Genomic DNA, 27,705 nt, shown 5'->3' with positions numbered 1-27,705 from the left:
CAGTGGGAACAGCGGTGGGGAAGGCTCGGAGGACAGCACGCACTTGGCACATTCTAGGAGCAGGAGGGGGTCTGTGTGCTTGGAACAGGGTGAGCAGGAAGGCCGGGTAGGCGAAGGCAAAGAAGGGGGGGTCGGGCCAAGAAGGAGTTGGGTTTTCTTTCAAAATACCACATTAAAGTATTTTAAACAAGGCTGACTTACCTTTCAGAAAGATCGCTGCAGCCGCTGTGTGGAGGAGACAGTGGGGTGGGAGCCCAGAAGAAGGGTCGCTCAGGAGGAGACAACCCAGGAGGCACAGCGACGAGTGGGGGGACCGGGGTGTTGTCAGGGGAACTGGGGGAAGTGCATAGAAATGGTGAGGTGCCAGTGAAAAGGTGAGGACCTTCAGATGTGGTGGGGAGGGGAGAGGAAAGAGATACCCCTCCAACCTCCTGAAGAGTCAGAACCTTCTGCTGCACCCCCTGCCCCCTGCTGTGGGACGTCTGCAAAAGTAGAACCCAGTGTCCAGCAGGGATTTGGCAGGTCCATTTTTAAACACTGAGCGCACTGACTAAACACACGGGAAGATGGGTACTTGATCGGGGAAGACGATCGAGAGCCTTAGCTAGAGCCTGAATTTGGATGGAAGTTGGTATGTGCCTTGTGGACACAGGGCCCCCAGGGACTGTGTGAGGCCACAGGGCTGCTCAGTGGGGGGTTGCCATGTCTTCAGCAACTAGGAGAACCAGGTTCTAGACCTGATGGTCTTCAAAGGGCTGTGGGCCCTGCGCATTCCCTTGCCCTCTGTTTCCCCTTCTATAATGTGAGCTTTGAGAGCCTGACTGAAGGTCAGTCATCTGAGGATGGTCAGCCATCTGAGGATGCCTGGCTCCCATATACTTTTGATAACTTTTCCTGGGGGCTTCCTTACCCCGCCAGCCCCCACTGTGGTCATGGGGCTGAGCTGCTCTTGATGCTTCCTCTATGGAGAAATTCAGGGAAAAGGTACTTCTCTGGCTTTCCAGGAGTCACTCTCAGCTCTGAGAGGGAGCCCCTGACTCAGAGGGGTCCAGTTCTTGGGGCCTTGGGGAATAAGACCCCACCAGGTCAAGGGGCCAAGAGCTATGACTGCAGAACAGGGCTGCACCGGAAAGGGGGCGGGGGTGAGGGGGTTCTTCTGGGCTACTGGCTCGGCCGGGTAAGGAGCATGGTCTCCAGGAGCTGGGTGGTGAGCTTCTATCCCTACAAGGTGCCACTCACTCCCACAGGCCCAAGAGAAACTCTCAAATACACTCTGAAAGCAGGTGAAGCACGGAGGAGCAAGGCATAAGCAGTGACGGCAGGAGGTGCTCCAGATTCTAGAGGTGTCTGGAAGGTCTGGGTGTGCTTGGAGGCTGGGAGGTTCATGACAGTCATGGGTCGCACAACAATGGGAATGTACTTAGTGTCACTGAACTGTGCATTTAACATGGTCAGTTTTGTGTGATGTATATTTTACTGTGTGCATCACGCATGCACACACACACACGCACATGCATGTGCACACTTCCCATCCCCCAAAGTCCACAGATATCAGACAAAGCCCATGAGCCACACCCTTCTCTTCTCCCTCCTGGTCTCCTTCCGCTCTCCCTGCACCCACTCTGCTTCCAGCACACTGACTTCCCTCTTGGGAGTTCAAAAAACCCACACACTCCCACCTTCAAGCACTCATACTCATTCTTCCTCTGCCTGCAATATCCTTCCCCAGACATTGCTGGCTCCTTTGACCCTCTTCTGGCTCTGCTCAAATGTCCCCTGAGTAGCAGTGGGACCTTCCCTGCTCTCTGAAGATAACACAAGCCTCGTCTATGCCCAACCCAGGCACTTCAGTAGGATTTATTTTGCTCCGTAGCCCCGATTGCCCCTTGATGGTGTATATGTGCAGATTTGTTCAGTATCCTCTTCCCCCACCGGAAGGTAAGCTGCATGAGGCTAGGCCTTTGTTTTTCCCATGGATGTAACCCCACTCCCTGCATGTAGCCACCGTGCATGATGTTTCTGAGTGAATGAATGGATGGCCTCTCTCCTAACACGGCACCCGTTCTAATATCTACAACGGCAATGGAAGGTGTCATGGAATATGGTCTTTGCAGCAGCCTTGTGAGGCTTTGGAGATGAGGGTGCTGAGGTTGGTGTGAGGTGGTGATGCGTCAGGAATCCCACCCCCCCCACACTCTAAACCTTGGCTTTTCTCTTCACCTCATGGGCCAGACCAGTGTTGTCACTTTCCCTGTCGTAGCAGGAAGAGTGAGAATTGTGAATCACAGTGAATCCATTTCAGCCCCAGCTCTGTGTCTTCTTGGCAGGACTCTTGCTCTACTCATCTGGGAGCTAGTCGGAGAGCTTCTGGCACCTTCTGTATGCAGCACTCTACAGAAGCTATAGACCACGTTCTGATGGTAGCTCCTTTATTAAATACACACTCCACACTTTCACTTTCAATAGGCGCCCCTCCATAGTTGCCGGAGACAAAAGAATGTCTCCCTTTGGGCGTACTGGTAGGGCAGCTGAGCCACTCTTGTTCCCCAAGAAGAGACCTCCTGTGTATGCCTTGAAGGCCCAGCAGCGTGGAGTGCTTCTCCCTGTCGCTTCCACAAACCAGACCTGAGATTTCAGGACCCCTTGTTCCGCCTTCCTTCTGGGAAGGCTTTCAGTGAGCCTCTGAGCTTCCTGAGGGTAGAGAGGGTTTACCTAAAACCTGCAAGCCTGGGAAATCTAGACCAATCCGTCTTTTTTGCCCCCCATTTCCTTCCTTCTGTAGTTCCTTCCCCACCCCCCCCTTCCCTTCACAGTTACTGAGTGTGCTAACTACTCGTCATTTCTTTACTCTTCCACACCCATCGAGCGTTCGGATTTTAGTTCTTGGGGAAAATGGAAGAAGATGAAGAATGTACAAGAACCACTAGATGATCTTTTTCTCCATAGATATCAATAAGTGTTTCTAGTGCAGATCGGGAAGACCCTGGAAAGCGACGGAAGATTAGGAGCAGCCCTTCTTCTGACGGCTCTGAGCTCCGCCACACAGGGAGGGGACATCTCTCCAAACAGACTGCTGGTGTCCTTCCCATGCTCTGTGGTCTGAGGTTGTCCACAGCAGTGTTTGTCAAAACTCTTTTCTTTGTTCACCGTGACCCTCGGTAAGAAATACTGTACATCTGTAAGCCAGGACATACCCAGCCACGCATGTGCACACACACCCCTGCCACCATGAAGCAAAGGTTCAGGAAACACTTTTTACCCTTACTGCAAGCAATGAGAGTGGATCTTTTCTAGTCTGTTCTACTACATTTCTTTTTAAAGATTTAACTGTGGTAAAATAGGCATAACATAAAATTTACCGTCTTAAGTTTTAAGTGTGATGTTCAGTGATGTTAAATAGATTCACATTGTTGTGGAACCAGTTCCAGAACTTTTTCTTCTTGCAGTATTGAAACTCTGTATCTGTTAAAGAGCAACTCCCCATTCCTCTTCTACCAGCCCCAACCACCACTCTACTTTCTGTCTTGATGAATTTCACTACTGTAGGTACTTCATGTAAGTAGAACCATTCAGAATTTGTCCTTTTCTGATGGGCTCATTTCATTTAGCAAAGGTTCTCCAGGTTAATCCAGGTTGTGGCATGTGTTTGAATTTCCTTCCTTTGAAGGTTGAATAATATTCCATTGCACGAATAGGCAACAATTTGCTTGCCCATTGTTTATCCCTTCAAATATGGCAACTAGGAACAAGCCACTCTGAAAATGAAGATGCAGACATTTCTTTGAGACACTTTCAATGGGGGGCATATACCTAGATGTGCAATTGCGGCATCATGGGGTCATTCTATTTTTAATTTTTGAGGAAGGGCCACACCATTCTCCAGAGTGGCTGCACCACTTTACATTCCCACCGACAGTGCACATGTGTCGCCCTTCTCCGCATCCTTGCCAACACGTGTTTTCTATTTTTTTGTTAGTGGCCATCCTAAGGAGTGGGAGGTGATAACTCATTGGCCATTGACTTGTACTTCTCCCAGTAATTAGTAATGCTGAGCATCTTTTATATGCTGGCTGATTTGTCTATCTCCTTTGGGAAAATGTCCATTTAAGTTCTTTGCCCATTTTTAAATTAGGTTGTTTTTTTTAGTTCTTTAGTTGTAGGAGTTCTTTATATACTCTGGATATTAATCCTTTATCAGATAGATGATTTGCAAATATTTTCTCCTATTCTCTGTGTTTTTTTTCATATTTTAAAGGCTGTGACAATCCACTGAGTAGATTTTATGAACAACTAAAGGGCCATGATTTCTCATTTGAAACCACTGCTCTAAAGAAAAGAGGTGAACGAAGCAGCTCAGGAAGTTGATGTCCCACCAGCTCCCTGCCTCTTACAACATGACTGTGTAGAGTACAAGGTAGAAAGGATTGTCCTTCTAAGGAAAAATTATATTTTAAATGCATATACTATTATTTGGAAAGACAAGAACCTGCGAACGAAAGAGGTAAGAAGGAAAAGAATGAAGTTAAAGAAAATGGAAGGGTAGAAGAAACAAAATACACAGATTAGGGCAACAGGAAACAAAGAAGCAACAGAGAGGAAAGTTATGTTGTGAGAAATATGTCAAGTTAGAAGGACCAAGGGGAGAACCCGTGGGTCCCAGGACCTACTTGCTCTGGGCACTCTGCCAGGCCCTGGGGACGTGGTGTTAAGCCACTGACAAGCTCCCTGGGTTCACACTATGTTCCAGCTTCTATTTAATCATCACCCACAACCCCCTTTGTCTCTGCATAGGGAGGCACTGATGACCCCACTTTACAAAGTTAGAAAAAAAATGGGGATGACAGAGGCAAGATTTGCTTGCGATCCCTCAGCCAGGTGTGGAGTTCAGTAGGGCTACAAACCAGGCTTATCTGCTTTCATTCCTCTGCTATGGCCGCCTCCTAAATATTTCCCTCAGAAAACACCAATGAGTTAAATACTCTGGGAGGCATAGGCTTTTCCATTTTGGTAAACTCTGAGACCCAGCCTGGCTGGCTGGTGGACTGTGCTGGTTACCCCAAGTTTTGCTAACACACAGCCTCCACATACAATATAAGATACATGGTCTGCCAACTGACCAAGTTTAAATAACGTGGAATTTAACAAATGTTCCCAACCTGTTGCAAGCATGTCCTACCTCTTTCTGAGTATTCAGAAGGCACTTTAACATCCCATCATGCCTTCAGGGAGTCCCTGGGTCATTCAGTATCCCATTTAGTAACCCATGGCGCAGTCTCCAGCCAGTCAGTCACCTCACCTCTTTGCTTCCACCTCCTCATCCGTGAGATGAGGGCTTTAGAAGGATGATCACCAAAACAAACAAACAAACAAACAAACAAACAAATAAATATGATTACCACATGGCCCTCAATCTTCACATGGGAAGGCCCTCAACCTTCAGTGGGCCGCAATTCCACTGAAGATTTCTGGAGGTGCAGAGGAACAGAGGGATCTGGGGGGAACCCAGGCTTTGCTGACGGCTCCCAAAATGAGGATGGAATACAGAGATGGTCCAGCCCCTGCATTCTCACTGCCCAATGGAGCCCAAGGTGGTGACTCAGAGATCCCACAGGAAATGTTTCTCTGGTTTCTCTCCCACTCTCAACTCCCGCTGCCCTCATCATGATCCAAGAATCACAGGGTCTTTTTTCAGCTGCCCTCTGGCTCTCTCCCCTGCCTTGGGCAGCTTCACCTCCCAACTTCTTAATACTCACTCTAAGATTCAGAGTCCTGGTTCCTGAAACAACCACTCAATGATCAGCAGCCTCAGCCAGGCCCAGGGTGTGGACATCAGGGCTTAATCCAGGCAGTGGGTATGGAGGGAAAGGATGAGGTAGATTGTGATAAAATGTGAAAAGAAATACTCTTACCGAGGGCCAAAAAATTTTGAGAACCTTCTTGTCTTCCTTGAATAAGTAAGTTTTTAGAAAGGCAGTCATGTTATGTTGCCCAGAAAACTTTGTTAAGTGAATCATCTAGATTCATCTGTAAGATGAGGCAAAGGCCAAAAATGCTTTTATGCAGGGAAGTTCCTGGATGACTTTATATTAAGATGAAATATGTAAAGTACTTAGAATAATACCATACCACACAGTAAGTGTTAAATAAATGTCAGTTGTTGTTATTATTATTATTATTATTACACGGCACAGGAATAGTAGTGACTCCAAACCATCAAGAAACCATAATATTTATTTATTTAGAAGTCTGTGTGATTTGGGAGAGCATGTGTGGGGGAGGGGGAAGGACAGAGAGAGAGAGAGAATTTTAAGCAGGCTCCATACCCAACACAGCCCCATGTGAGGCTCAATCTCACAGCCCCGAGATCAAGAGTAGGGCACTTAACCAAGCCAACCAGGCACCCCTGGGAAGAGATTTTTAAATCTCTTCTGACCTCAGAGATCACTTTATCTGTACAATGGTGCTAGGACTAGGGTTCCCCACTTGCCTTAAAGGATCAAATGAAATCATTAAGTAATTTGTAAACTATAAAGTAACATGGAAAAATGTCTGTTGAGACCACAGTTACAAAGCCTAAAAGTTCAGAACCATCAGTCTTCAGACTATCTGAAAGATAGTCTGATAACGGACGTGTCGGCAGGTTGATTTCAGCGCAGTGTTGAGAATGAGGATTTCATGCTAATGATCTTGACTAGAACATGTCAAGAAATGACAGCAGGTTCTGGGAAAGAGCTGAAGAACACCCAGCATGACTTTCATGCATGTCGTTCCCTGGGTCTGATTGAAGGACGAGTCTTCATTTAAGACTTAGTTGAGGCATCACCAGGCTTTCCTGGCACTCTGTCCCATCACCTGCCCGTTTTCTAAATCAGACCCCTTGTGAGTGCCTCAAGGGAAGGGAGGGTTTTTGTTTGTTTGTTTGTTTTCAATCTTTGTATCTTCAGGACCATTCTCAGCATTTGGAACATATGAGATATGCAATAAATCTTTCTTATTTTGAATGGGAGTGAATTAATTAGACAAACCCAAACATCAGAAAATGCCTTTTTATCCAGCCTGCACCGTGAAGAGTAAACAGTTTAATTCACCAGGACAACGGTAGGAAAATGTCATTTATACCAAAGCCATTGTTATTCTAAATGCTGATTACTGATCATTAACCAACACTTTGGGACCAAGAAAGCATGCTGATCTAATGTTTAATGTTGTATTACATCTAAGATGCCCAAATTAAATTATAATTTCCTTTCTTTGACTGCATAATTATTTCCCATATTTCAGGAAGTCTCCCCCTCACCTCTTTTTTTTTTTTTTTTTTTTAAATAGAAGTATAGTTGACATACAACGTTACATTAGTTTCAGGTGTACAACACAGTGATCTGACAAGTCTATGTGTTCTGGGCTCATGACAAGTCTAGCTTCTATCTGTCACCATGCAATGCTATTACAGTATCATTGAAGAAGTCTTTCCCCTTTAAGGGCTGCCAATTTTCAGTAATAAGAAGTGGCTAACTTAGCAGAGATTTCCAGAGGAAGCCAGGAGAGTGAAATTAAATCACGCCCCACCTTCTTTGCCTCCAGCTAGCCCTGGAGCTTGAGGAGATTTGGCACAGGAATACTAAGAGAAAGAAAACCAAAGTCACTTACTGTGTCCAATAGTTTGTTGTTAATAAAAACATCTCTTTGAAAGGGCCTATGATATTCAGGGAATCACAAGCCGAAATCTCCCACCCTGTTTGTTGGATTGAACGGACAGATCTGGTCTCTTGAATTTCAGTTTCTTTGGCTCCTTAAGCCTTGAGTGAGAACATTTCAGTTTGATCAACACAGTTCACCTCCTGTGGTTAATGCTTGTAGCAGGAAAGAACAATTAACCAACTACAAATATTTCTGTATCAGCCCGACTTCCTGGAGAAAAATGCAAGGTTTTTTTTTGTTTGTTTTGTTTTTTTAAAGCCAAAATATTTCTTTTAGCTAAGCACCATGGTTGGCCACAATCACAGCAGAATCTCTCACTAACACATTAGCAATTAGCTTTGGTTAAAGTAATAAAAATAGAAACAATTCTCCTAACCATAAGGCACTTTAGCATAATGGGTATGCATATACAGACTTGCTGGTGAAACAGACATGGGTTCAAATCCAAGGTTCCCCACATGCTAGGTGTATGCTCTTAGAAGAATTTCTGAGCCTCAGTTTTCTCATCCTTAAAATGGGAATAATGTGTTCTCTGTCCCATGACTAGACCTCTGTTTAAAGACACAAATCTTTAGGATCCTTTCATTTTAATCCCACTCTTCCAAAAGGAGCTGTGGGGAGTATGTGGCGGGGGGGCGGGGAGTCACAGCCTTCTTTGAGAACCTGGTGAAAGTATAGCTTTTCCCCAGAAAATACACTTTCATACAAACATGTGCCCTTTCCCCTAAAAAACCCCACAGCAATTAATGGACCTCTGATTAAGACCTTTGGGACAGATGAGACCAAACTTTTGGGTTTTGCTTCTTCATTTTTTTTTTTAAGATTTATTTGAGAGGGAGAGAGAGAGTGAGGAGATATGGGGGGGAGGGACAGAGGGAGAAGCAGACTCCCCACTGAGCACAGAGCCCTGTAGGAGGATCGCTTCACAACACTGAGATCATGACCTGAGTCAAAATCAAGAGTCCAACGTTTAAGCAACTGAGCCATCCAGGCGCTCTGGTTTTGTTTCTTCATGAGTCTTTTCATTTCACAGAGAGGAAAGCCTGTTCTCTAGCCAAAGATCACATGGGTCACCCTCGCTGGCAAACACGATTGCCCACCACAAGAAGCTGCATGGGAGAGGATGAAGTGCTCAGGCCACTATCGCCATGATGGAAAACGCAGTTCAAAGTTCACCCGACTCCACCCTCAAAATGAGCAATTTGCCTCCCTGGATAATTGGCATTTCTTGGAGAGATTAGGAAAGAATAGCCTTCAGGGGCATCATGGGGCTCAGCATAGCTTTGCAAACTACATGTTATTTTGTTTTTAATCATAGCCCTCTATACTGTAAAAAAAGAAGAAGAAGAAGCAGCAGCAGCAGCAGCCAACCAAATGTCCAGGAGAAATGGTGAAGCAGAGTTAACACAATGAAATGTTATACAGCCACAAAAATGACCATCGTGAAAGCTTATGTTATGATGAAAAATAGGAAGGAAGGAAGGAAGAAAAGTGGAACCCCTTATAATTCTAGCCATTAAAAGCTGTACCATATGAACAAGATAAGTAGTTCTTGGGAAAAAATGTGAGGTTAGTAAAATTATTGATGGTTTGTATCTGCTTTCAAATTTGGGGGGTATTATGTAATGTTTACAGTTGTCAAGTAAGGAGATAAATGATAAATCTGTACAAAATCAGCCTGTTCTTCCACTTGGCTGCAGCCCTGTCCTACCTCCAAATAGTGGCTCCTTCCGGGGCTTCCCGCCTGAGTAGGCGGAGAAGGCAGACAGGGTGGGCAGACCGGGTCAGAGTTTTCCCAGACTTCCCCCAACCCCCAAAACCAAGCCTGCCACTGAGAGCAGTGGGAACACATTCATTGTCCCTACCCTCCATCACCCTGGCAGACCCTTTACTGTTTAGGTCAGCATCCGAGTCTAGCCAACGAGGAGACAGGTTCATGCAAGCAGCCTGAGGCCATTCGTGTCTAAATCCAGGTGAGCCTGTGGTGTTCCCATGTGCCATGCACAGGTGGGCTGACTCAGAGAGTCAGAGGTAAATGACTTGTCTGACGCTTGCTGGTGCTGGAAACAGACACGGGGGTTACCATGGGTTTCCCATGGGTGCTGGGAGGTTGGCTGCTCTCACAACAATCACGAAGAGACAATTACAGTAAAGTTTTCTGGGGATGCCTGGGTGGCTCAGTTGGTTAAGTGTCTGCCTTGGGTCTGGTCATAATCCTAGCGTCCTGGGATCCAGCCCTGCATCGGGTTCCCTGCTCAGTGGGGAGTCTGTTTCTCCCTCTCCCTCTGTCCTTTTACTCCCTTCCTGCTTGTGCTCTTGCTCTCTCAAATAAATAAATAAATAAATAAAATCTTTAAAAAGAGAGAGAGAGAGAAGGAGGAGGAGGAGGAGGAGAAAGGAAGGAAGAAAGGAAGAAAGACAGACAGAAAGAAAAAGCTTCCTGCAGTGCAGCTTGCCGGAGGGAGGGCAGCAGCTCCAGCCATCAGGAGGCCAGTGGATCTTAAAGGTCATGGTCAGCACACTGCTCATTAGGACCGAGCCTCCCAAGGAAAAGCAGCTCGTGCTCTGGCTCCCTTCTCCCAGACTAAGCGCCTAGCTGCCTCCCTGTCCCAGAGATGCCTGCGGCTGGGGGGACCGCTGCGGTACACGAGCAGTAGGCGCAGAAACCCTCCCACAACACCCCTCCCACAGCAACCTGCCTCCCTCCCCGACCCTCCGCCCTCCGCCCTCCACCCTTTGCCCACTAGCCGCAGCACTGCACATCTCTGACCTGCGTCAGAGACTGGCATGAGACATCCTGGCAGTGGCTGGTGTGAATTTCTGATGAAGACCAGATGGGCTCCCCCAAAGAATTAAGCCCCATGAGCCCCACCCCAGAACTGTGGCCCAACCCTGGAGAAAGGAGGAGACTGCTGAGCTCACTGGGGTTATTTCCCAACACCCAGCAGAAATCAAGATGCTCAGATTAGATATTCTATTTTTGTACACTAAGTGTGGACCAAAATGCATATTCACACCACACAGATCTACTCTGTTATAACTTCCTTGAGCCCTCCGGATGTTCTTCCACAGGAATAGGACCACCTTCATAATAAACTCACTCAACCCACTCTTCTACCTTCTGTGAAGCTGATGTCCCTGTCAACAATTTCAAAGATTTCTCCTTAGCCTCTTTGTTCTCACAAACAGCAATTCTCTCTCTTTTTTTAAATGAATGATAAATGAGCCAAATACATATTTCTGTGTGTGACCCTGGGAAGGTAAAAGAGAATAAAGCTAAGGGACAAATTCAGCTGTGTGTTGTCTACCCCTTAGGTTTGCAAAAAGGTCATGGGAGAGCTTCAAGGTCGTTTCACAGATGCCTTAGAGAGACACCCCAGAGTGTGGCCAGGCAGAGTGAGGAGTTAGGAGGTCTGGCCTGAGGGTTAGGTGGGTTGCTGCTTATCTGTGTGACCACAGAAAAGGGATTCTGCCCTCTGGGTGTGTTAATGGGAACTGGGGATACAACCTGATGATGGTGCACCTGGAGAACAAACGCAAGAGCCGTGTTCACGTAGCATGAAGCTTGAGGCTGTTGCTATGCTAACCCCCTGCTGGGCCCAGTGGCAGAAGTGGTAAGCCATGCCTGTTGGTGCCTGGGTCAGGGTGCTTGGGACATAGGAGGGCTCGCAAAGGCTGAGACCTTGAGATTGGAACTTTAAGGATGCCTGGGAGCTCTCCTCAGGCAGATGGGCATTTGAAACAGAGAAGAGGGCTCAGCACAAGCTCTGAGGTGTGATGGGCAACAGGGAGTTGTTGGAGACAGGACTACTGGGCCCCATGCATCTGAAGAAGGATGACAGGAGGGAAACTGGGATGGTAGACCAGATGGCTGGTCCCTCGAGGCCTAGGGTTTGTTCGATGAAGAGTCAATGAAGATTTTTACCCTGGGGGTGATAGGGCCACATTTGAGCTTCAGACACATCTTTCCAGCAACAGAGAGGAAAGACTTCAATGTGGGTCACTGTAGGCAGAGGCAGGAGCTCTAATGATACGGCAGTCATCCAGTCTAAAGGCAAGAGGGTCTGAACTAAAGCAGTGGAGATCTGGGGACAAATCTGAGAAAGGAGGGGACAAATATTACCACAGCATTGCCCTCACTCAGGGAAACTGGTGTGTGTGCTCGCTCACCCTCTGGCCTTTGCTAAGACTCCCACTTTGGCCATGTTTTAGTTTTTTTTCTGCGGGGAACAGAGCCTCCTCCTAGAGATGCCAGGGGACTTAGTCACCCTTAGCAGGGCGGTGAAAGACCAGGCAGGGATCCTGAGGATTTTAGGCAGACCTGGAGTCTCCTTCATCTCTTTCCTCTACTGCTCCATGGCCCCTCTTGTGACACCCGGACGTCCCCCAACCCTGTGGTCCTGTCAACCTGCTGGCCACCAACACACCAGTCTGAGCCCTGAGGTGAGGGGAGTAGGAAGGGGATGTTCCCTCCCTTCTCAGGACCTGCTTGGACTAGAAGACAGACATTGTTTGCCATCTGACAGCAGAAAACTCTGTTCAATGACAAGAACGAATGAGAAGAACTTTAGGGAAGATGGTGCTTTAGCAACTGGATTTCTACCACATGGATAAAACCTGGGAACCTCTTTATGGGGCAGATTTATTCCTTCACTTTGTTGCAACAGCATTTGTGATGGTGGGTTTTGTGATGTTTTGTTGTTGATGATAGGTATGTGGGTGTGTTTTCTCTGTGTATGTGCCTGCATACATCCGTGCTTGTGTGTGTGAGTCTGTGTGTGTCTGTGTTCATGTGTGTGCATGGACCTGTGAATCTGTGTGTCTGTGTCTGTGTATATGAGAGACAGACAGAGAAAATAACCTATATCTCCTTCCCTTAAGAGATTTTCTTTTTGCCTCTCTAGTTATAAAATCCTTAAAATAAAATCCAAAATGGATGGCTTCCCCCGAACTCCACATGCCAGAAAGCTCTAGGATATCCAAGGCTAAAACCACAAACACTCCCTTCTCAGGCTGAATCTCACAGAGTTGGGAGATGCAGGACACCCTCAGTCACTCGGCTGACCTCCAACAGCAAACCACCACACTGGAGAGTTTTGGGCACGTGTTTGGTGGAGACCAGCTAGCAGCCACTCCCACCTGCAAGGAGTTAAAAGCATATAACCATGGAGATTCAAAGACAATCTTAACTATCAAAAGCTTATGGCAATAGCATATATGGGCAAAACCAGCTCCCAAGGGCCCGTGGTTCTTACCCACTCTGCTCATGCCTTTACTTCATTCAGTTGTCAAGGGGCTTTCCAATCAATAGGAAAAGAAGGACCAAACACGGAGGCATGGTTTTGCTTACATGTAGTCTGTCTTTCCGTGGCAGGTTTGACAACACACGAATGAATCGGAGGTGGGGAAGGAACCAGGAGGAGGGTGGAGGTCACATCCTAATAGTGGCTTTATGTGCAAGCAGCCATTAGAGGAAGGTGATTTGAAAGCAGAAGGTTCCAAACCCATCTGCATGAATGTTACACTGTCATTTGGCAGCAGTGAAGTGAAGGTGGCATTGCCCTCACTTTGTGCCTCGCTCTCCCTCACTGAGGGGCCTCCTGCAGGAAGCTTTTAAACCCTTCTCCTATGCCACAAAGAAGTGTGACCTTTCTGCGAGGAAACTATCATACAAGTCAATGAGATCTTTCTAGAGGTCAGGGTTCTAGCTTGGAGGAAGACATCAGTCACAGGGCCTGTCCCCTGTGATGTCTGAGCCAGGAGTCCCTCTGGGGTATTATTTTTACTTCCCATTTGCTGGTTCTCAGAGGCCACTTGACTTGTTTGACAGGGTGGAGCAAAGGAGCCTGGGAAGATTTATTTGACCAGGAAGACAGAGTAAGAACTGGCTCTTTTCTCTGACAGCCCAGGAGGCAAGCAGCTTCAGCTAAGATAAGGCTCTGGCAGAAATCAAGGTACAAGGGACACCCCACTTTACCTCCCCCACACCTGTGATAGAGCCACCAGGCCTGCTTGTCAAGACAGTTGGAAACAGGTGTTGTCCCACCAATCTCAGCCTCTGACAATTGCCAACAACGAGCCCTCTGTACTTCACTGAACCCTGATCCACTTGAAGAAATACCTCTACTTTGTACATCTATCTGGCACTGGTGGTGAAGTCTTCCCAGGAGTCATTCTTGGAGTGGAAAGAGCATCCCATGTTGACCCATGTTCTCATGACATGAGAAAGCTGCATTCACCCCTTGGCAGCTCACGAGAAGTCAATCTTTTTGGTGCCAGCAGTCCCAACCCCTCCTGAGTTGATGAAATCTGTTGAAAGATCTTTGCAGAGGGTTGCTCATGTCCTCCACAACAGCTAGCATGCAAGTTTTTTGTTCTTTGTTTTAAGATTTTATTTGCTGGAGAGCACACATGAGCACAAGTAGAGAGAGAAGCAGAGGAAGAAGCAGATTCCCTGCTAAGCAGGGAGCCTATGTGGAGCTCAATCCCAGGACCCTGGGATCCTGACCTGAGCCAAAGGCAGAGGCTTAAACAACAGAGCCACTCAGATGCCCCGCTTGCATGCAAGTTTAAGAAGCTCATAAGCTCCAGGAAACTCATCAGGGGTCTATGGTCTCCAAAAGTTAGGTCACCAGCAGCCAGAACTGGTGCGGGGACATGACCCTTGTAGGGAAAACCTCTCTATCCAGCACCATGCATACCCCTCCTGCCACCAAGCACACAGCAGGATTCCCTGGGTATCTAGACCTACTTTGAAAGGCTCAAGACTCAGGAAATCCCAAGAGGCAGGCTCTTCTCCACGTGTCCCTGCTTTGCAAAGCCAGATGCAGACAGGATGCTGATCTGTGGTTCGAAACTGATATAGTCAGCTTCTCATCAGCAGTGTGCTTGTATAGGTTTGTGGGAGTCAACTGCTAAATTTTGGGGAATTTTGTGAGCCATTTGCTAAGCACATCACTATTCAAAATTAAACCATACAAAATTAAAATTACATAAAATGGTAAATTATATAAAATATAATTAAGTGAATTATTCTAGAAATGAAGGTAATAACCACTCAAATGTCACCATTCCCTGGTTATTTCACTACATTTCACTATTATCTCTGCTCTTGAGGTTGTTTACATCAGTCACATCTGTGGGATGGAAATACTGTCTGACTGTGTGACTATTGGGTGTCTCTTCCCAGCCCCTTGTGCGGCCAGGTCATGTGAGCAGCTTGAAGTTGGCTCTCTAGGAGTGTTTACACCACAGGAATAGGCAGGAACTTTAAACCTGGGGCTGATTTGTTTTTGTTGTTGCTGTTGTTGATTTTCTGGACTTAATACGGTGACAGAAAAAATGCCCATAATGTAGGTTCAACTTTAAAATGTGTCCTGTTCATAGCCGTTAACAGCACAAAAAATTGAGAAAATTTTTTTGAGTAATTAAAAACTATTATCCAGTTTAGCAAAGAAGCCAGTGACATTGCTACCTATGCCCAGCATGCGTGGCTGATATGTCTCTGTCACTTTGGTCTTCTTAACATAAATGAAACTATCAAGGACATCCATGCCACCCCTCTACTTGTGTGTCAACTGGAACTACAACTTGACCATGGACACAAGAATTTGGCGAAAGTCAGCAAAAGCACTCTATGGTGAATCGATGTCTCTATGGTATCCATAGAGATAACCTTAAAAGCTAACCTTAGAAAAGAATATTGCATATTTTGTTATTATTTGTGAATTATGTGTTACATATTCTTTATACCAGTACAGTTTATAATTAACTTACATGTGTATATGTGTGTATATTTGTTTCCAAGAAAGCTGGTTGTTGAACGTTTACCAGCATTACCAGAATACCACTGCTCTCAGTCTATAAGATACCTATCTTAACCTAATCTCTCTCATCTCCCCTACCCAACACTGCACTGACAGATGCCAGGGAACCCATCAGACAGACAGATACCACAACATGGAAATGATTCCTTTCCACGTGAATGCATAGGGAAAAGAGATTTGAGTCTTTCCCATAGAGCCGCCCAAACAGAATCATGAAATGGATTATCACTTTTAATCCCATCTCCAAATGCAGTCTTTAAAAAAAAAAAAACAACAATTTTCTTTGGGGGCACCTGGGTGGCTCAGTAGCTTTAATGCCTGACTCTTGATTTCAACTCAGGTCGTGATCTCTGGGTCTTGAGGTCAAGCCCCGTGTCAGCCCCATGCTGTGCATGGAGGTTCCTTAAGAATCTCTCTCCCTCAATCCCATTTACAATTGCATCCAAAACCATAAGATACCTAGGAATAAACCTAACCAAAGAGACACAGAATCTATACTCAGAAAACTATAAAGTACTCATGAAAGAAATTGAGGAAGACACAAAGAAATGGAAAAATGTTCCATGCTCCTGGATTGGAAGAATAAATATTGTGAAAATGTCTATGCTACCTAAAGCAATCTACGCATTTAATGCAATTCCTATCAAAGTACCATCCATCTTTTTCAAAGAAATGGAACAAATAATTCTAAAATTTATATGGAACCAGAAAAGACCTCGAATAGCCAAAGGGATATTGAAAAAGAAAGCCAACGTTGGTGGCATCACAATTCCGGACTTCAAGCTCTATTACAAAGCTGTCATCATCAAGACAGCATGGTACTGGCACAAAAACAGACACATAGATCAATGGAACAGAATAGAGAGCCCAGAAATAGACCCTCAAATCTATGGTCAACTAATCTTCGACAAAGCAGGAAAGAATGTCCAATGGAAAAAAGACAGCCTTTTCAATAAATGGTGCTGGGAAAATTGGACAGCCACATGCAGAAAAATGAAATTGGACCATTTCCTTACACCACACACAAAAATAGACTCAAAATGGATGAAGGACCTCAATGTACGAAAGGAATCCATCAAAATCCTTGAGAACACGGGCAGCAACCTCTTCGACCTCTGCCGCAGCAACATCCTCCTAGGAACAACGCAAAAGGCAAGGGAAGCAAGGGAAAAAATGAACTACTGGGATTTCATCAAGATCAAAAGCTTTTGCACAGCAAAGGAAACAGTTAACAAAATCAAAAGACAACTGACAGAATGGGAGAAGATATTTGCAAACGACATATCAGATAAAGGACTAGTGTCCCAGAATCTATAAAGAACTTAGCAAACTCAACACCCAAAGAACAAATAATCCAATCAAGAAATGGGCAGAAGACATGAACAGACATTTCTGCAAAGAAGACATCCAGATGGCCAACAGACACATGAAAAAGTGCTCCATATCACTCGGCATCAGGGAAATACAAATCAAAACCACAATGAGATATCACCTCACACCAGTCAGAATGGCTAAAATCAACAAGTCAGGAAATGACAGATGCTGGCGAGGATGCGGAGAAAGGGGAACCCTCCTCCACTGTTGGTGGGAATGCAAGCTGGTCCAGCCACTCTGGAAAACAGCATGGAGGTTCCTCAAAATGTTGAAAATAGAACTGCCCTATGACCCAGCAATTGCACTATTGGGTATTTACCCTAAAGATACAAATGTAGTGATCCAAAGGGACACATGCACCCGAATGTTTATAGCAGCAATGTCCACAATAGCCAAACTATGGAAAGAACCTAGATGTCCATCAACAGATGAATGGATCAAGAAGATGTGGTATATATACACAATGGAATACTATGCAGCCATCAAAAGAAATGAAATCTTGCCATTTGCAACAACATGGATGGAACTAGAGCGTATCATGCTTAGCGAAATAAGTCAAGCAGAGAAAGACAACTATCATATGATCTCCCTGATATGAGGAAGTGGTGATGCAACATGGAGGCTTAAGTGGGTAGAAGAATAAATGAAACAAGATGGGATTGGGAGGGAGACAAACCATAAGTGACTCTTAATCTCACAAAACAAACTGAGGGTTGCCGGGGGGAGGGGGTTTGGGAGAAGGGGGTGGGATTATGGACATTGGGGAGGGTATGTGATTTGGTGAGTGCTGTGAAGTGTGTAAACCTGGTGATTCACAGACCTGTACCCCTGGGGATAAAAATATATGTTTATAAAAATAAAAAAATTAAAATTCAAAAAAAAAAAAAAAAAAAAAAAAAAAAAAAAAAAAAAGAATCTCTCTCCCTCCCCCTTTGCCCCTTCCCCACTCCAACCCTTCCAACTCATGTTCCTCCTCAACCTGAGCACATGTTCTATAAGTAAGTAAGTAAGTAAGTAAATAAATAAATAAATTTCTTTGAAAAAATCTGATTGTACTATAGAAATGGCAGGAATAAAAGGAATTGTTTTTTAATTACATAACTTTTAGTACTTTTACTAACTTATTGATTATAAATTATTAACAGAAACAGTATTTTTGTAGATGTTTATTTTTTCTTTAAGATTTTATTTATTTATCAGACAGAGGGCGAGCACAGGCAGACAGAATGGCAGGCAGAGGCAGAGGGAGAAGCAGGCTCCCTGCCGAGCAAGGAGCCCGATGTGGGACTCGATCCCAGGACGCCGGGATCATGACCTGAGCCGAAGGCAGCCGCTCAACCAACTGAGCCACCTAGGTTCCCTCTGAAAGAGTTACAATAGTACAAAGGTACAAACAAATTTGTACAAAGTATTTTACAGACCTTAGAAAACTTTGCTTAGGAATAAAGGGAATATATATTTTTTAACTATAATGTATTATTTGCCCCAGGGGTATAGGTCTGTGAATCATCAGGTTTACACAATTCACAGCACTCACCATAGCACATACCCTCCCCAATGTCCATAATCTAGCCAACCTCTCCCTCCCCACCCACCCCCTCAGTTTGTTTCCAGAGATTAACAGTCTCTTATGGTTTGTCTCCCTCCTAATCCCATCTTGTTCCATTTTTTTCCCACCCTGCCTCTTAATTTCCTCATATCAGAGAGATCATGTGATAATTGTCTTTCTCTGATTGGCTTATTCTGCTCAGCATAATACACTTCAGTTCCATCCATGTCATTGCAAATGGTAAGATTTTGTTTTTGTTTTTGTTTTTGTTTTGATGGCTGTATATTAAGGAATAAAAGGAAAACTTAACATGAAATAACTATGTATAATCTTTGCTACAGTTCAAGGTGGAACATCTAAAAATAGGTAGTGTAACAAGCTGTTTATGCACATATTATAGATTCACAGCTGAGCATTTCACCATAGGTTGACCCCTTTGGCAAAACAAACAAACAATTGGTTTCTGTTTTGTACACAGAAAGGGAACTAATTCTTACTGAGCACCCACACTAGGCACCAAGCTCTTTCAAAAATGCTATTCTGATTTTGTTTATTTATTCATTTTCTGGGGCTTCCAAAAAGATTTGAAGCCACTTTTGAAAGCAAACATGAAACAATAGGAGAGAAAAAGAGATGAATAAATCAAGACCAAAGGGTAAATTAGGGTAGAGAAACAAATTTGAGGGTAAAGTTGGTTACAAAGAACCAACATGAGATGGGGCTACCCAATTGCTAGTGGTTAGATGCAAATTAGGCTCTAAGTGTGCTGTAGTCCAAAGCACAGAATGGGTAATCATTTGTTGGAGGAAAAAGTGTCTTTAGGATATCCATTGCTCCAGAGAAGCATGGATTTCCCAAGTCTGGAGCCTGACAGAAATTCTCCTGCAACTCTTAGGGTGGTCCTGAGAGGAACGGTGAACAGCGGTCTTAGTGGCATCACAGTTACAATGACACAGTTCCCTACCTTACTTCTTACAGCAACCTTCGGCTCAAGCCTAGGACGACATGCCCTCACCAGGAAAGTGTGCCGGAGCCTGATTCTGGAATGCAATCCCTTGAACACCCCATGCATCTTGGACTGACTAGCTTGATGGTGGGGAAGGAAGGGGAGGGGGCACACCCAAAATATCTGGATTCATTTCTCAGTCATATTAAATGCATTTCCTCTTTGAGAAACATAACAAAACCATGGTCTCTCTTCTGAAACTTCAAAATAAATATTGTACATAAAAACTAATTTAAAAAGTTACAACATGCAAAGTGCTCTTTGCAAGCCATAGGGACTCTTCTGGTGATCCTCACATGGAGAACTGGATAGAATCTAGATGGAAATATTGTATACTTTTCAGTTTCAACTGTTACTAACTAATGAAGAAGTAAGACTCCAGGGTAAAATTAACCTACCTGAGTTATGTCAGTATGGACTGAGGATGAACTACTGTTTTTCACAAGGACACTTGGTGACTTGTCCAAGTCACAGTCAGAAAGCTGCAGGGCAACACCTTGAACTGAAGCGCTCTGGTCCACAGGCTGGCCATCCAACCTCTATCCTAGAGAACCTTTCAGCCGTAGCTGCCTTGTTGTACCCCTATGCCCACGTTTTTTCTAATTCCTGGGATCCACAACACACTGAGAGCTAAAATTAAATTATTATTACTAAATATTGGACATGGTGATTCCAAATATTTGGAGTTGGTGGATCCTTTTGGGAATGTGATAGAAGCCGGGCGGGCATGGTGTGGGAGTGTACATGTGCGTAAAACCTTGCAGACAAGTTCAGAGAGCTCTTAGACCCCATGAACTCATCAAGGGTCTGCGGTCTTGGAGGTCTGAGCTCCTGACCTCATCCATTAAGCGCAGACCACCTTGCATCATTTTAGACACTACAGAAACCTGCACAAACATTTCCTGAGCCCGAGCAACCCTGAGACTGAGGACTTTCTTAAACTCTGTACCCCAGGTGACTCGCTCGCCTCACCCTGGTCCTAACCTAGCAGTTCAGATACCAAGGTATGTGAAGAAGCCTGCAGAAAGAGGTAAGGACAAGGCACCCAAGAGAACCTCTTTATATGACATGGTTTTGAGCATCAGCCCTCTGGTGAGAAAGCACACAGTGGCCTGAGGTGAGCCGAGGTCCTGCAGGGTCAGCAGGGACCCAATGCAGAGCCTCTTCTTTGCTCTAATCATCCTGCTGTATCTAGTTCTCATATCTGGGCTTAAAGCAGAGTGCACCTGCTCCCAACTTACAGAGACTTGGGTCCTTTGCTCATGTTCATCTAGCTGGAAGTGGCAGAACCAGGTCCTAGAGAAAAACTGGCTGGCCCCAAGGCCTATCATCTTCCTCTGGACGGTACTGCACCTTGCAGCTAGTGGAACATACCAGAGACCTAGTGACAACCACCTTCTTCCACAAGGGCCCCCAATAAAACCCTGGGTGTGGTGATGGCACCGAAGCTCACTGTGCCTAAGGGTGGTCACTGCACCTAAGGGTGGTCACTGCGCCTAAGGGTGGTCATTAAGTCTTATGTGCATTTCTGCCTTCAAGCTTTCTTCCTCCTGTCTTAATCTTGGCTGGCACTCCAGAACTTGCCCTTGTTGTTTCCCTCAAGAACCATTTCACAGGGCATCCACCCTGCTCCAGATACTTTCCTGTGCTCTGGAACCCAGGGGAGGATGTAAGAGGCCCACCTCCCTATTCTGAGGGAGCACAGATCCAGAATTCCTGCAAACAAGGAACCCTCAGCATCTGTTGGAAGTTCACGGGGACACAGGGTTGGATTTGGGCACTGGGAACGAAGAGAAGGCAGTGGCTTTGGTCCCAGGAGTTAGAACAGGAGGGGCTTGCCCTAATGAGAAGGTAGGGAGGGGGCCTCAGGCTGAGGGAACAGTAGGAGCATGGTCTGGACCTTTCCAGAGCAGCACAGGGCTGACTTAGACAAAGGAGATGGGCTGCTAGTAGAGGAACAGGAACTGTGACAGGAAAAGGACCCGAGACCCAGTGGTAATCACTGCTCTCCCTACTGATCTTCATCTAACTCTTGTGATTTTCATCTAAGTGCTGTCTTCCTACAGCTTCATGATTCTTTCTTCTTTCTTTAATCTGGCTGGGACATCACCCGTGAACCAGAGCACACCTGCTCTGCTGGGCCTGTCGGGTGGGTGGGGGTGGGTAAGGGATGTGTTGTGGGGGGTGGAGTTGCTCTGGCTCCCCTGCTACCTCCCCACACACGTAACCCTTACAAGCAAGGATGCTGGCCTCTGGTGGCTCTGTTGGGCTGCTGCAGACTTGAGGGTGGCACAGTGGGCTCCCAGGGAATTAGTTCCCAGCTGGGCTCCCAGCTTCTTGGCTGGCCACAGGTTCTGTGGGGATGACTGGGCCCAGAGGATGGCAGATTCCATCCTGGTATTCCACACAGGGTCAGGGCCCTCACTTGCTTCCGTTCTGGCCTTCTGCTTCATCACCAAGGAGGAGGTCAGGTTTGGGTATACTTAGAGGACTGTGAGCCTGAACCAGCACAGTGAGCACTGCTGGGGTGACAGAGCAGGGAGCACTTGGCCCTAAAGTCCCTGACATGCAGTAAGGGCTCAAAAACTGTTCTGAATAAAAGAATACATGAATGATGAGAAATGCCACAAAGAGAGAGAAATATAAGGGCACCTGAGTGGTTCAGCTGGCTAGGCCTCTGCTTTTGGCTCATGTCATGATCTTAGGGTCTCAGGATTGAACCCTGCATTGGACTCTCTTCTTCCTTTCCCTCTGTGTGCTCTCTCTCAAATAAATAAATAAAATCTTTAAAAAGAGAGAGAGAGAGAAATATAGAACTTTCTAGGACTAAGGTGGGGGTTGGGGGAGACAATGGTAAAAAATGCAAAAGTCCTGTTGTGTTCCAGAAAGTTCAAAGAGAGGGCAGGAACCACCATGTCATGGATTCCAGTTTTCCCAAAGCAAGCTCACCTTTTGACCACATCTGCTCTGAGGCAGGATGAGTATAATCTTTTTTAGCTTTTTATTTTGGAATAATTTTAGTTTACAGAAAAGTTACAAAGATAGCCTGGAGACTTCATATATGCCCTGCACTCAGTTCCCCCTAATATTACCATCTTACTTAACCATGGTACATTTGCCAGAACGAGGAAACCCATTTTGACACAATGGTATTAAACTCCAGACTTTATTTAGATTTTACCTATTTTTTCATTAATAACTTTTTCCCCCTAGGACCCACTCCAATCCCAGATGTGAGTTTTGAATTTAGTTGTCATGTCTCTTTACTCTCCTCTGACGTGTTAAGAGTCTCTCCATATTTCCTCCTTTTCCATAACCTTGACAATGGCAAAGGTCAAGTATTCTGTAGATTTTCCCTCACTTTGGGTTTGTTTGGTGTTTTTTCATTATGAGATCAGGGCTAAGGGTTTGGGGGAAGAACAGCACAGAGGGGAAGTACTTTCTCTTTGCACCATAACCAAAGTTATATAATACAACACAATTTATCCCTCGAGAAGTTAACCTTGATTCATCTGATTCAGGTGGTGTCTGCCAGCATTCTCCATTATGGAGTTCCTGTTCTTCCATTTCCATATTTTATTCTAACTCTCTTCGGCACCAAAGGTGAGTGGAATCAAACTCCATCCAGGAAGGAGAAGTATCTACATATATCATGCACAATTTTTCTCTCTAACTGTGGCAGCACGATGATAACCATTCTATAGTCCTTTGATTGTGTGGACAGTTGATGGTGAAAGCAGTGGCCAATTAGCAAATGACTGGAACAGTTGTTAAAACCCTAGAATTTGAAAAACCCTCCCAAAATGTGTTGTCAACTGTTCATTCCTTCTCAGAAACTGATCGCTTAGCCCAAAAAGTAATCATTAAACCTATTCTATCACGCTACCCCTGATGTCTGAAAAATGGAAAACCATGGAAATTATTTGTCTTGAGGCAGACACTCCCCATACATCCCTGCTAGCCTCTGCCACGTCTGCCTCTTAGGTACCATTACCCTTGTTTATAGAGATGCTGAATAACTTGTCAGGAGCCCCACAGCCTGTATGCATGTGCCCACCCCCTTTCCTACCCCACAGTCTTCTCCTGTCTTTCCTCTGTGGCACATTCACTGGCTTTTCCAGCTTAGAAAGCCCAAGAAACAAGATCTCCCTGGATGGATGAGCTTTTATAAATCAAAAACAAAACAAAACAAAGATGCAGTCTTACCTTGGTAAGGCTCAGTAGCTTGTCACCATAGCTTTTTCAATCCCAGCACCCTCATGATGCCGCAGCCTTCTAGTGATAACCAGCAACTCCTGATACAATCCCAAAGAAAAAGCCCATCGTGGTTATCTCATTCAGCTCCCATAGCTTGTGGCTTCCTGCTGTTGGCAAGCACCAGCAGAGGTGGCGGGCTCCCCGGTCTGTGGTCAGAGCTTCACCAGCTTCCTCCAAGGAGCCCCGCCCCTCCCATGGAACACTCTGAAGGCGTCTGTGGTCTCACTGGGTCCAGTGGGCACTGCTGACCCAGAAAAGCTTGGGAGGAAGGACCACAAGCAGCTGGTCTTTCTCAGGCCCTGGGCCACACTGGTTCCAATGACCCTCTGCTACTAGAAAGTTTTCTCATGGGGGTTTGGTTTAATGACATGGATGGTGCTTTCCCGCACCAGACTTGGCAGAGTTAGTAAAGCTCCAAGCTAACTCTACAAGGTATTTCTCTCTGCCTTGTAGCATTTATCTGCAAGACAAGAAAGAGGTTGGTCTCTGCTGTCTTGTGCCATCTGTGTGAGCCTGGGCAGCTGTTCTCTCAGCCTTGTTGGTTTTGTCTTGTCTTCCAAATAGTGCTGATAATACCTAGCCCAGAGATACCATGGGCACAAATGACAGAATGGGTGTGACGGGCACAGAATTGTCTCTCAACAAATGCTAATTCTCATTAAAAAAAAAAAAATAGCAGTCTAACCAGTCATTGATTCTGATCACAGAGCTTCTTCCATTGTCCCACTGCACTTGGCACTGAAAACTCAGGGGTGTAGAGAATGATGGAAGTGATTGGGAAAGGACCCTATCATCTGGAGTGGTGAGGTGCTGTCCCGTACTACACCAGCTGAGGAAACAACAGGACCAAGAAGATTGCTGAGACAACCTTAGGAGAACTGCTGGTCCAGCCAGACATGGTAAGCCGCTGGTCACTTGCTTTCTGATCGAGGGACCAAAGGGAGCCCATGGACTTGATCCTCTCCTGTCTTTATGTCTGGGAACATTGGCAGGGATGGAGTTCAGACAGGCTTGCTTCTACTCCTGGCGTGGAACCACAGTCCAGAATCTCAGTTTCCTAATGGATTTTAGGACTAAGACAGTAATTTGCTGAGAGTTTTGGGTAAGAAAGAGCTTTTTGCAGATGTTCATAGCAACAGCAGCAGCAACACGGAGTTTTTGGGTTCCACGGCTCTTTGAAAACAACCTACCTGATTTCCCCAAAAGTTTTTTGCACAGTAAATGGATTAACGCATAAAAATTTGTATTACAGTGTTTAGTACATAATAAACTCTACATAACTTGTAGCTGATGTGAATATTTCTAATCTAAGTCCCAAACTTAATGCTTAACACTGCTTTGTCTTCTTCTGTCCTTGGTAGTGAAGAGCCTGGAACAGTGTCCCGAACGAGTTGTGCTCAGTGAATCATAGCTCTTATTAATTTATTATTATATTCATCTCCTGACACCTGAGAGTCGGATCTAAGCATTAAATACAACTTGAAAGAATCCCAAACTCCTTAAACTCTTGATCTAAAGACTTGCTGACTTGAGATGAGATTATTTAGCTTTCTTATTTCAATTCAATTAACACAACAAACTTTTGTGAATGTTTGCTCTGTGTTAAGCACATGCCAGAGGTTTGGGGTTGAGGTATAAATAAGCATGATCTTCCCTTGAGGGAGTCAGCCTAGGGAGACTGGAAAGGATGTCTGGTAGATAGACATAATAATGCGGGGTGGGAAATGGGGCAACAGAATCCCAACAAGGCACAGTTTTAGAACAGGGGCAAAAGCAATAGGAACACCAGGGATTATTAGAAGAAGTTACCAAGCAGATGGCTTTGAACATGGTTTGTGACTAAGAATTTTTCAAACTCTCAGAGGCAGGTACTTAGGTTGAATCTTTTACTGAACAAGCATCCAAATGATGCTGCCTGAGTTATGTACCATTATGTCTAATTAAATAAATGACTAAATAAGTGACTTTTGGACAAATTATATACTTGCACCTGAGCATATTAAAAGTGTCGTGGGGAGCAGGAAATCTACCTTCCTAAGGAGAAAAGCTATTTTCCTCTGACTCTGGCTCATCTGTTCAAAATTGGAGCTCAAGGGGAGGTGAATGACTACAGGAAAGGGAGGGTAAGCTAGCCTTTGTGTGGTCTGGAAAAAAAGTGTCACCTTTCTATCTATGTCCAATAGACAGGGGTCGGAAAAAAACAAAAATGGATTCTAGCAGTCACTCAGAAAAGAACGAGGAAATGACCTTGCTCTTGGGTTTCACTTGTCTGAGCAGAAGTGAAAGTTAATTTCAGCCATTTTCACCCTCCCAGAGTCATAAAATCCATGAGAAAGGCAGAGAGGAGGTGGGGACAGGACCCAAGGGAGAAGATAGGAAGCTGTGAAATGTGTAAGGTGAGGCTAGGAGTATCCTTTTTAGACACGTTTGTTAAAGAACCTTAGAGAGGACTCTTATGGCTACACCGAGATTGGACTCTGAAACCCCAGTTTAATGTTCAGCCTCATTGGCTCTCCCATTTATTTTTGCACTTTTGAGGTGACTTATGCAAAATTTGGAGCTCTCCTTCCATGTTGGTTGAGCCAACCTCTTGACACCAGTACATTTCTGATCAAAATCAAAACCAAGGGTAGTAAAATATTTGAGTAGAAGAAACATTAAAGTAATCTAGTTGAAAATTCACTGGAGGAGTGATGGTGTGAGAAGCAATCACCCTTTGAAGAAAACAAGCAAAAAACTAGACAAAGATGTCAAAACCAACCATTTCAAAGCACTAGAAAATGACCAAAGCCAAACAACAAATGAAGAAATGTTTAGTATTGAAAAACTGCTACTGCATTAGAATGGCCATGAGTTTGTGGCCTTCTTGCTTACAGGTTCAAACCCCTCCTCCCATCCCTTAGCCTGAGTGGTGAGAATCACAGCTTTTCCAATGGGAATGAACAGTGGGCTTGGTTTGAGAGCTGTTAGTTAGTGAAAACCAGTTGGCTTACCAGCTAGTGGTGACAGCTATGTCTGTGATGGGAAGATGAAAATCCGCAGTTTTATGGGCTAAAGGTCATGGAATCAGTTCTAGATAGGAAGTGAAAATCTGCTTTACTTGCTTGAGGTTATAGCCTCTGTTCAGAGTAGGCAGAAAATCACCCAGAAAGATAACGAGGGAGATCCTGAAAGTAAGAGAGTCATGAAAGGGCTGAGCTAATAAACACTCTGTACCTCTTTTACTGACTGATATAATATGCATGAGTTGGGAAGAACCAAGAGAAAGAAGCAGAAAGTGAAAACTAAGGGAAACCTAAGGGCTAACTGTAGATTTGAATTTGTTCCTCCAACCACATGAAGTTTAGGCAGCAGAAGGTGGAGGGTTTGCTTTTTCAAAGTGTCTGAGCATAACTTACATTCAAATAACTGCCTGACTATTAAACAATGCAGAACCAGGGGATACCCTTAGAAAGCCAGAGTAAAAAACAAAGTAGAAGACTAAGAGATAAAAACTTCACAGTGATATTAGGTGCTGCACACCATAGAGGAAAACAATTGAGGTATAGATAAATTAGTAAAACAAAACAAAACAAAAATCAACAACTTTCAGGAAAATAACAGAATTCAGAGTCACTACAATACATAATTTTCAACTAAAAATTATCATACATGCCACGAAACAGGAAACTGTGACCAGATTTAAAAAAAGTCACTAGATTTTGATTCCAAATGGGCCCAGATGTTCAATTTGGCCGACGGACCTCAAAGCAAATGTTACAGATATGTTCAAGGAATTAAAGGACAATATGCTCAAAAAATGAAAGGAAATTACATTAAAGAGCCAACAAAAATAGAATCTCAACGGAGAAGTGGAAATTCTAAAAAAAAAAAGAATTAATGATTTTCTAGAGCTGAAAACTACAAAACTAACATTGAAAATTCACTAGATAGGTTCAACAGCAGATCTGAGATGACAGAAGAAAGAGTTTGAATTTGAAGATAGAGCAATCAAT

At 44.9% G+C, this 27,705-nt stretch overlaps 1 protein-coding gene across 3 annotated transcripts in view; it reads right to left on the bottom strand.

Moving 5' to 3' along the window:
* The window catches only part of BLK (BLK proto-oncogene, Src family tyrosine kinase), a 69,911-nt gene extending 45,896 nt beyond the window's left edge, over nt 1–24,015 (bottom strand). The window contains exon 1 of one of the 3 annotated variants that reach the window (XM_004766072.3): nt 23,660–24,015. The gene's annotated coding sequence lies outside the window, so the exon portion shown is untranslated. Of the gene's footprint in view, nt 1–201; nt 458–5,176; nt 5,717–23,659 lie in introns of those variants that run through there. The other 2 variants (XM_013063304.2, XM_013063303.2) reach the window with 2 other exon arrangements.
* Nucleotides 24,016–27,705: the final 3,690 nt, after the last annotated feature.

The sequence above is a fragment of the Mustela putorius genome, unplaced genomic scaffold, assembly GCF_011764305.1.
Source record: "Mustela putorius furo isolate JIRA1106 unplaced genomic scaffold, ASM1176430v1.1 tig00000242_pilon_pilon_pilon, whole genome shotgun sequence".
NCBI lineage: Eukaryota > Metazoa > Chordata > Mammalia > Carnivora > Mustelidae > Mustela > Mustela putorius.
This window is presented reverse-complemented; position numbering and strand designations above follow the sequence as displayed.